This window comes from Protomyctophum bolini (genome assembly GCF_963924005.1).
Source record: "Protomyctophum bolini genome assembly, chromosome: 16".
NCBI classification, from domain to species: Eukaryota; Metazoa; Chordata; class Actinopteri; order Myctophiformes; family Myctophidae; genus Protomyctophum; species Protomyctophum bolini.
The window spans coordinates 12,996,668-13,008,002 of record NC_137877.1 but is presented as its reverse complement, the minus strand read 5'-3'; positions in this window follow the sequence as shown (position 1 = coordinate 13,008,002).

Here is an 11,335-nt window from a genome sequence, read left to right as displayed (position 1 = left end):
CATATAATCAGGGTATATGAGGCCATTTCTCACCGCGTGACAGCCGAACCCTCGGGTGCTCTGCGGTCATATATAGCTCCTTCCAGCGAAGTGATAAGATTGTGATTTGATTAACATGCAAGGGTACATGCGATTAGCAATTAGCAGGCTGGCCTAAGTGCCCAGACAGGAGCCTCCATCTATTCGGCATTAGTAGTTGAATGCGATTAGCCTTCGATGTGGATCAAAGAGGAGAGCAAGTTGAACGGCGTATACGCAACGTGGTGACACAACATAGTAGACATACCATGTAACCCTTATCAGACTCTGCTTGCTTAATGGATGTTAATAAGGCATCCAATTTGCATGCACACAAGCAGACACACAGCACAATGCTGTGTGTCTATTATTATAGACACACAGCACAATGCTGTGTGTGTGTGTGTGTGTGTGTGTGTGTGTGTGTGTGTGTGTGTGTGTGTGTGTGTGTGTGTGTGTGTGTGTGTGTGTGTGTGTGTGTGTGTGTGTGTGTGTGTGTGTGTGTGTGTGTGTGTGCGTGTGCGTGTGGCTACGGCTGAATACATCATCTCTGTGTCCCAGCCTGGAATAGATTTAGGCTACTTCCATTCATCAAGTGGATACATGAAAGCAATGCAGGAGATGCGATGCCTTTTGTACTGTACTGTGTATACACATCATAAAGCCCTGTGTCAGAGATCCTCTCATTTGAAAGGAGTGAGCACACACACACACACACACACACACTGTTATCATATAGTTCTCCCGGCCATTAGTAGCTTATTGGATTCTGATTGAAGTCGCAACATCCTGACATGTGCTGTCAGGCTAATGAGTGTGTGTGTGTGTGTGTGTGTGTGTGTGTGTGTGTGTGTGTGTGTGTGTGTATGTGTGTGTGTGTGTGTGTGTGTGCGTGTGTGCGTGTGTGTGTGTGTGCGTGTGCGTGTGCGCGTGTGACTGTGTGTACATCAGGCTTCCCCAATTAATTTTCCTCAAGGGCCATATTTTGACTACGGTAGGCTGGGGGCCGAGTCGGCACGCGCGAGGTCGAGGTCTTGCCCTAGCTGAAATTAATGTTCAGGGCAAGACCCCATTTGAAAAGGACCCCCAGTTTGACATGCCAGAGGCTACTGACCCCAATTTAATGCCATTTATAACTGGGACCCCCCCCCCACTTCCGTGGGCCACAAGGGGGCGCTCATTGGGGAACCCTGCTGTACATGCATGTGTGTGCATGCTTGCTTGCGTGCGTGCGTGCAATCCAATCCAATCCTTCATTGGCATAATGGGTTTAACATCTTTAACACATTACGAGCTGTGAAATGTGACATTGAAATATAGATAATACCTGCCCCATCGGACACGCAAAATGTACAGTATATGCTAAACAACTTGGCCTGCCAAATAAAAAGGGAAAAACGGAAGGAGGATAGACATATAGTAGCACAATTGTAATGATTGAGATAAATATTATTTGTTAACCCCAATCAATTTTTCTATTCTTTGTTGATTTACCAACAACAACAACAACAAAACACCCCAGGAGGTTAAGAAGGAAGGAATGTGTTCATGTATAGCCTGCTATTATCTTAGTGTTCTGTATGGAAGAAATGACACATTTGCAGTGTGCGTAAAAAGGACGGATGATGTATTATTAATCTACGTTTATGTTCTGCAAACTGATGTTATGTTTATTGTTTATACAACACTGTAAAGGTGTCTAAAAACTTTAGCAGCGTTTTTTCGCAGATTTTCCTGAAAAACGCGTCCAGTCTGCAAGGAACTTAAGTGTGCACAGCATGTCACAACATGTCATTCAAAACAGATTAATGTCGTTCAAATAAAAATCTTATTGTTAATTCCCCTTGTGTTATTAGTGTTAATTATATATGCAGTATGCACACACTGTGTGTGTAATTAACACATCATTAAATGTATGAATGAATGGACCATTGTAAAGCGCTTTGAGTAAGCACGTAGTGCATGGAAAAGCGCTATAAAAATGCAATCCATTATTATTACACTCACGCACGGACACTGTAATAGAAACAAAATCTAACGGATAACCTTTCGTTAGAGGACTATACTCTCTCACACATCAGTGTTTCTCAAACAGTATGACGTGCCGTGCTTTGGGATTCTGTGACAACCACACGTAAATATTGTAATATACAGTATACTATACAAAATGTTAGGAATTTTTTATTGGTGCACTCATTTCCCAATACAGAGGACACTTTCAACCTGGCATGACTAGAATATCAGTATATCATTTTTATTCCAACTTTCTACATTTTCGGGGGGAAAATGCCTTAGATGTTTTCGTTATGAATACGAAGGGGCCTTTTCCCCTTCCTGTCAGTACTGTCCTTATGTGGCTCTGTCCTTGCCCATTCCCTCCTCCCCTCTCTGTTCCGACATTGTTGAGACTGATTCCACCTGCGCAGCCCAGCTGAAGATGGTTGAGTTCATTATTTCTGGTATTTAAAGGACCTATAGGGCCTATATGTTTGTCCTGTGAGAGGTGTACCCGAGTTTGTTCATTGTAGAATTAGTAAAGACGTTGCCTTCAACATTGTGTTCTGTTCTCTGAAACAAGTTTTGGGTCCTACCTTTCTCCCTGAGCGTGTTCCTGACATCTTGAGATGTATTCGTGTGACTTGGGCTTGTGCACAGTTTGAACATGGATGTTGTACATACTACTACATGGATGCACATTGAACTGAAATAAAACATGACATCTCCACAAAAGAAAGAGCAGTGTCTTTCCAACCCAGCTGCTCTCCACCGGTCCATGAGTTTTTCCAGGTTTTAAACTCATTCATTCCCCCTGGGCATATCTGCACCTACTGTATACAGGTCAGGATCAGGAAGGAGAATGAATTCATCTTTCATTGATGATAGTCTGGACTCGAGTCAGAGCCTTTGTGGTCATGTGTTTATGAGTGAGAAACTACCTGCCAACAACTGACATCTATTGATTGACCTTCACGAAGATTTGACCTTTTTTATTTTCTTTTTTCAGCTTGTTTGCAGATCTGATCTCATTTCTCTGATCGATATCGATTTGATAAGTGATGGCTCTTACTTGCACAAGGGACACAGGCACTGTTTTATTTTAGTAATTCTTTGAGTATATAGACACCTTGGGTTATATCTTGCACCACCCCTTAACCCTTAACCCTAAACTAATTTGCCATGTTTTACTATTTAAAAACTATTTTAAAATGTTTTTCAAAATAGTAAAAAATGGCAAATACGTTTAGGGATAAGGGTGGCGCAAGATGGAGCCCTATGCATGTATTTTTCATGTTGTTTTGACAACATGGCGCAAGATGGAGCCCATAATAATGCATGTATTTTTCATGTTGTTTTGACATTTTCCTTTTCACAATGTTTTCACCTTGTATCGTGTTGTTTATTTAGCCAGTTCCATGACAGAAACTTGAGGCATGTTGCATGGACCCTGTCATGGGAAGGTCAGTATAGTGGAAGAAGTTATTTACTTACTTACTGTCTATACCACCTACGAATACTCTGTTAAAGACCGTAATTCAAAATTTGACTTGAGTAAAATTACAAAAGTATAGTGACAATATACTTACCATATCAAAATAAAAGTAAAAAACAAAAAACTTTTTAAATCTTAAAAACAAAAACAACATTTAACTAATCTTCTCTTATGGGGTCTCTACAAAATATTTTCAGGTAGGGCTCTGCATATGTAGTAGTGCATATCAATTTAAGGGTCCTTGACATGAAAACGTTTGGGAACCTTACTGCCCTAAAATACAGCCTTCTGTGTAGAGATATGAGCATGCATGGCACATCTTCCACTTTCAATTTCATGCTTGCTGAACTGCAGGTTCACGTTATCAGTCAGAATTAGACACATTATAGTTTATCCAAAGTCCAATTTTTACTTCTGTAATTATTAAGCATATAAGGCAAGCTATTTAAAAAGAGATGGAGGCAAGGGTTTACAGTCACATAATGTACAGGTTTAATATGTTTGTTTGTTGTTTGTTTGTTTATTTAGAGATTGATTACACACTTAAGGATATAGCCTACAAACTATTATTCCCTATATGCTTTAAGCTGCTTTTAGCTGCTTTAAAGGACAACTTTCGTTTTTTTCAACCACGGTTCATGTTTTAGGTTGTTATTAGAGAAACTAAAAGGTGAGTGTTAATTTTCTTTAATTTGCTGCTTTCTTTCGTTTTGGGGATTTTAGCAGTTTTTGACAGGGGGGTGGGGCATTCGAGCATAGGGCTAAATATCTATTTTTTTACAAAATATTATGGCGATTCTTTTTATTATTATTTACTATAGTCCTAATAAACCCCAAGAAATTGCATCTGGCCACAAAAGATCACAGGATCTATTGAATGTGACAAACTGACATATTGAGCCATATATAAGCCTTCTTTTTAAATTCCGGGCAAATATAATTTAGATAAAAATACCCCACTGCACCTCCTTGTAAATAGGCAACCTTTGCTATTCCACAGTACACTGTGACTGTAGACTAGAGCTTTAGTGGTTAAGCAAGCTCCATGATGTCAACTCAACTGTAATGTTTGTAAGTTTCTCTTCACGTTGAATTACTTAGCAATGGCAATTGGCAACACTGCTGGCAAATCAGAAGAAAACACAATTTCTACTCTCGGTGAATACCAATTGGAATTTGCATCACTTCTGGAGGAAGCAGTAGGCCTGATCTATTATCGTTGTCTTTTTAGCTGCAGTAAACAACTGGAAGTGTCATGTCTATGGCGGTCACCAGCATGGCCAAGCAGAGTACAGAACGGGGCTGCCACCCTGAGGTGAAAAGAGAATTTGCAACTTCTTTAAAAGGCCACGTCGTTTGGCATCTTAGGTTGCCAAACCCAAGGCAGCGCCCAAAAAGAAGTAAACTGTCTGCTCCATCTTATACCCACAAAAGGCTCTTTTAAGAGCCAACCACATTCTTTTATAACAGTATCCTCACTTTACAACATGATCCCATGTTGAGCATTGGAATATTAACCATAAGCGAGAAATTAGACCGAGAAATATAAGCGAGAAATTAGACCGAGAAACTAGACCGAGAAACTAGACCGAGAAATTAGACAGAGAAACAATCTCGCACAATCTGTGATTGTGCTATCATGACTTGTCTTAATTATAACTTATTGTAGACATTGTTGTTGTAAAGTTCTGACAATGCAATAAAATAGACCTACTTCCATATCCAATAGGAACTATATGTCACCATTAGTTCTAAATTCACGCCTTTTTTCCATTACAGGATAAATTTTTCCCTTTATTTATTGAGTTCTTTATATGATGATTTCATAGAAGTGTACATCTTTACGTCTAAATTGAAACCGAAAGACCATAATGTAAACAAGTCTTTTTGGTCTGCTTTCTTTTTAAATGTATACCCTAGTGTGAAATAACATGTATGATCAATCAATCACATTTCTAATAGGCCTACATACTGTCTGACTGAATTACACCCCCCTCCCCCCAACAACGATGATGATGGCTACTGCTAATTATATATTAGCAGTAGCCATCATCATCATCATCGGAGTTGTCCGGACAACTCACCAAAAAGAGTAAAAGGGGTGAGTTGTCTCGTTACCAACCAGAATGGTGTAAACATCGTCCCATCGGCTCCGTCTTATGAGCAGCTTTAGAACTTCCGGTCTGAGAGCTAGCAGATTTAAGACATCCGGTTGCTTTCAGAATAAAATAAGGTTATTTAATTCGTTAATTAAATAATTTTTACATTACATTATTAGTATTATTATTACATTACAGTTATTGTAAAGACACACATTATGTTTCTGTGTAAAAATAAGTAATTAAATAACATAAAAAAGTTATCTAAATGGATAAATGCTATTCACTGGAGTGCATGGACTTTATAAAGTGGACACTGGACAAAAGACGGCTCCGCGAGGCAACTATCTGGACATACCCACGCGTCCGGGGAGATGTCCTCTACCACCCCACAGTCTCCGCTAAGCGGGAGAGGTGTAAAATTCAGAGCAGCAGAGCTTCTATTGGGGTCAACACTCAAAAAAGTGCCGTTTCCAGACACAGAATGGACACTGGACAAAGAGGCCTCCGCGAGGCAACTATCTGGACATACCCACGCGTCCGGGGAGATGTCCTCTACCACCCCACAGTCTCCGCTAAGCGGGAGAGGTGTAAAAATCAGAGCAGCAGAGCTTCTACTGGGGTCAATGCAAAAAAAATTACCGTTTCCGGACCCAGACTGGACACTGGACAAAGAGGCCTCCGCGAGGCAACTATCTGGACATACCCACGCGTCCGGGGAGATGTCCTCTACCACCCCACAGTCTCCGCTAAGCGGGAGAGGTGTAAAATTCAGAGCAGCAGACCTTCTATTGGGGTCAACACTCAAAAAAGTGCCGTTTCCAGACCCAGAATGGACACTGGACAAAGAGGCCTCCGCGAGGCAACTATCTGGACATACCCACGCGTCCGGGGAGATGTCCTCTACCACCCCATAGTCTCCGCTAAGCGGGAGAGGTGTAAAATTCAGAGCAGCAGACCTTCTATTGGGGTCAACACTCAAAAAAGTGCCGTTTCCAGACCCAGAATGGACACTGGACAAAGAGGCCTCCGCGAGGCAACTATCTGGACATACCCACGCGTCCGGGGAGATGTCCTCTACCACACCCCAGTCTCCGCTAAGCGGGAGAGGTGTAAAATTCAGAGCAGCAGACCTTCTATTGGGGTCAATACTCAAAAAAGTGCCGTTTCCAGACCCAGAATGGACACTGGACAAAGAGGCCTCCGCGAGGCAACTATCTGGACATACCCACGCGTTCAGGGAGATGTCCTGTACCACACCCCAGTCTCCGCTAAGCGGGAGAGGTGTAAAATTCACAGCAGCAGAGCTTCTAATGGGGTCAATGCAAAAAAATGTACCGTTTCCGGACCCAGACTGGACACTGGACAAAAGACGGCTCCGCGAGGCAACTATCTGGACATACCCACGCGTCCGGGGAGATGTCCTCTACCACCCCACAGTCTCCGCTAAGCGGGAGAGGTGTAAAATTCAGAGCAGCAGAGCTTCTACTGGGGTCAATGCAAAAAAAAATACCGTTTCCGGACCCAGACTGGACACTGGACAAAAGACGGCTCCGCGAGGCAACTATCTGGACATACCCACGCGTCCGGGGAGATGTCCTCTACCACCCCACAGTCTCCGCTAAGCGGGAGAGGTGTAAAATTCAGAGCAGCAGAGCTTCTATTGGGGTCAACACTCAAAAAAGTGCCGTTTCCAGACACAGAATGGACACTGGACAAAGAGGCCTCCGCGAGGCAACTATCTGGACATACCCACGCGTCCGGGGAGATGTCCTCTACCACACCCCAGTATCCGCTAAGCGGGAGAGGTGTAAAATTCAGAGCAGCAGACCTTCTATTGGGGTCAACACTCAAAAAAGTGCCGTTTCCAGACACAGAATGGACACTGGACAAAGAGGCCTCCGCGAGGCAACTATCTGGACACACCCACGCGTTCAGGGAGATGTCCTGTACCACACCCCAGTCTCCGCTAAGCGGGAGAGGTGTAAAATTCACAGCAGCAGAGCTTCTAATGGGGTCAATGCAAAAAAATGTACCGTTTCCGGACCCAGACTGGACACTGGACAAAAGACGGCTCCGCGAGGCAACTATCTGGACATACCCACGCGTCCGGGGAGATGTCCTCTACCACCCCACAGTCTCCGCTAAGCGGGAGAGGTGTAAAATTCAGAGCAGCAGAGCTTCTATTGGGGTCAACACTCAAAAAAGTGCCGTTTCCAGACACAGAATGGACACTGGACAAAGAGGCCTCCGCGAGGCAACTATCTGGACATACCCACGCGTTCAGGGAGATGTCCTGTACCACACCCCAGTCTCCGCTAAGCGGGAGAGGTGTAAAATTCACAGCAGCAGAGCTTCTAATGGGGTCAATGCAAAAAAATGTACCGTTTCCGGACCCAGACTGGACACTGGACAAAAGACGGCTCCGCGAGGCAACTATCTGGACATACCCACGCGTTCAGGGAGATGTCCTGTACCACACCCCAGTCTCCGCTAAGCGGGAGAGGTGTAAAATTCACAGCAGCAGAGCTTCTAATGGGGTCAATGCAAAAAAATGTACCGTTTCCGGACCCAGACTGGACACTGGACAAAAGACGGCTCCGTGAGGCAACTATCTGGACATACCCACGCGTCCGGGGAGATGTCCTCTACCACCCCACAGTCTCCGCTAAGCGGGAGAGGTGTAAAATTCAGAGCAGCAGAGCTTCTACTGGGGTCAATGCTCAAAATGGCTCTGCATGCAATTTCAAAGTAATACTAATTATTTTGGTAATTACTGGTGTTTGAACACTAATGTCAATTGACAATGAATGACAATGGTAATGTTAGATGGGCCATTAACATACATTAGCCATACCTCTACCATGAATTGCAAAATACTGTAAGGCTAAGTATTTTTGCAGTGGACCAAATACATTAACCAGTTCTTGTTCAGGACTGAATCCATTAGAACAACATCCAAGCCTTTACCAAAAAGCAGTTTATAAAAGTGTACTAAGTATACTTAAGGTAAAAGGTGCTACATAGTGAATGACATTGTTATTCATGCTGACATTAGTGTTCAAACACCAGTAATTACCAAAATAATTAGTATTACTTTGCAATTGCAATTGCATGCAGCCAGCTATGAGCTATGAGTTGGTAATATAGTTGGTGACATTTTGTATATATCACCGTTGCCAAACAAATATGAACGGGACTAGACTAGAAAGCCAAAAACCAAAGAAGCCAATGTGTGTGTGAAAATACATTAGTTGAATACCTTTAAAGCAAGCACCTTTTACCTTAAGTATACTTAGTACACTTTTATAAACTGCTTTTTGGTAAGGGCTTGGATGTTGTTCTAATGGATTCAGTCCTGAACAAGAACTGGTTAATGTATTTGGTCCACTGCAAAAATACTTAGCCTTACAGTATTTTGCAATTCATGGTAGAGGTATGAATATCACATTTAGATATGAGTGTTATGACAGTTGCCCTCATTTCATAACACAAACTGACAACAGTAGCTGTGGTCTCTACACTTGTTTATTTTCCAAAGCTGTTCTGTTTGATGTGAGTCTCAACACTTTCCAAACAGAGACTGAAAAGCGAGATATCATATTGTATGAGCTGACAGGAAAAAATGTATTGCTATGAGTACATAGTTTAAGTACTGCACTGCACTAAAAGGCTCTGTTTTATCTATGTTGTAGGAGAACTTCGACAATGGAGGATGCGAGGGACGCCAAATGACACGTCCCCACGTGATTTAATCCAATAGTGATTACTGTGATCATCTAAAAACAAACGTTTGAAATGTTTGGACTGAGCTGGTTTTGCTTTAAAAGTAGGGGAGAGCCGCCTTGGATGTAACGCGTCACGGTTGTAACATGGACGTTATCTCTTGATTGGTCAACGCCACCATGACGCAATCGCGTCAGTATGTGTACAGCAACGTACTCTACGTGCCCAGGAAGTTTGAAGTGTTTACCTTCATCCTGCGGGGAGCTATTGGCGAAAAACTGACTTTTTTCAAAATGCGTATAATTTTACACCTGGAGTATTTGTGTGCTACAAGTTTTTTCTTTGGTGTTGGTGAATAAAAATCCACATGGATGTCTTCATGCTTATGTTCTTCATTAGTTTGCATCGTGTTTAGACGGAATTCACGTTCATTCTGGTCTGTAAGCAACGGCAAAGAAAACTTCGGTGGGAGGGTCAATTGTAACATGTGTTACAAATGGTCCGCTTCCATTCAATGCCATTATAAGTAATATTTACATATTTGACATATTGGCCAATATTATATGTTCTAAAATTGTATTGTATTGTGTAGTGTATTCTAAAATTAGTTTAGGGTTGTATAACATTGTACAACTCAATCAATCAAACGTTTGTTTAATCAATGTATTTCCCCATTGAACTGAAAAAAAAAGCCCAAACTGGTACACGATACTATTTAATATTTCCCAATATGTTTGATACATTTTCTTATCACATCCATGGTATGAAAACAATGCTAAGGAGTTGCTTCAATGAAATATAATTGCTTTAAGCTGAAAACGATATGTTTAATGGTGTTTTTTAGCGTTGTTACATTTATACTCCATGCTGTTACAATTAATCCGATATGCGCAGCAAATGTAACACTGAAACAGCGTCCACGTTCGGTTTAATAACTCCCGACCTGTTTTATCAAAAAAATAACTTGAAGTGGTTTATGGTAGCTGACATGTGTAGGTCCGTTGCCTGAAAATATTACATGTGTAGCTAAACGGATCTCCGAGTAAAAAAATGAAACGTGCAAAATGTTACATCCGTGGCGGCTCTCCCCTACATCTAACTTTTGATCAATTTGTGTGTGTGTGTGTGTGTGTGTGTGTGTGTGTGTGTGTGTGTGTACAATGTTTGCACTTAATGTTTGCAGTGATGCTTTGCACTATACCTTTTTATACATTTGAGTGATGTGTGCACTTAGGTACATTGCATGTTGTACCATATTATACATTTGAGTGATGTTTGCATTGAGGTACATTGCATGTTGTACCATATTATACATTTGAGTAACGTTTGCACTTGGTACATTGCACGTCTTACCTTTTTATACATTTGAGTAATGTATGCACTTATAGGTACGTTGCACTTATAGTACCATTTTGTACTTTTGAGTGATGTTTGCACTGATTGACTTTGTAGTTTTTGCATGTTTTGCATGTGTTTGAATAATGTTTGCTGTATTAACACAGATGCGCACACACATGCAGTAAATTGATCAAATCTGTGACTACTAAACTATTAAAGTAGCTTCTCAGTCCACATTAAGACAAATTGTGATGTTTAAAAACAAATATTGTAGGGATTTGGAAACTTTAAAATGAGCGTTTTATTTCTGATTGTGATGACCATTATTTTGAAGAGTGATTTTTTCTTCTTCTGTGTAACAGTGAATGAAACTGTATGCCTTTTTCTTTCCATTGAATTGATTGATTGAATGATTAATTAAAAGGTATTTATTTCTAACTTTCAAAGCCTTGTCTGTATTCTTTTATTCTTTTATAAATGTAATGCTTGGAGAGGGCCACTTTATATATACAACGATCAATCGTTGTCACCTCATCTATATCTGGGGCAGGAATGTACAGCACTGTAAAAATAAGCTATTACTGTTAATGGCCCATCTACATAGTGAATGACATTGTTATTCATGCTGACATTAGTGTTCAAACACCAGTAATTACCAAAATAA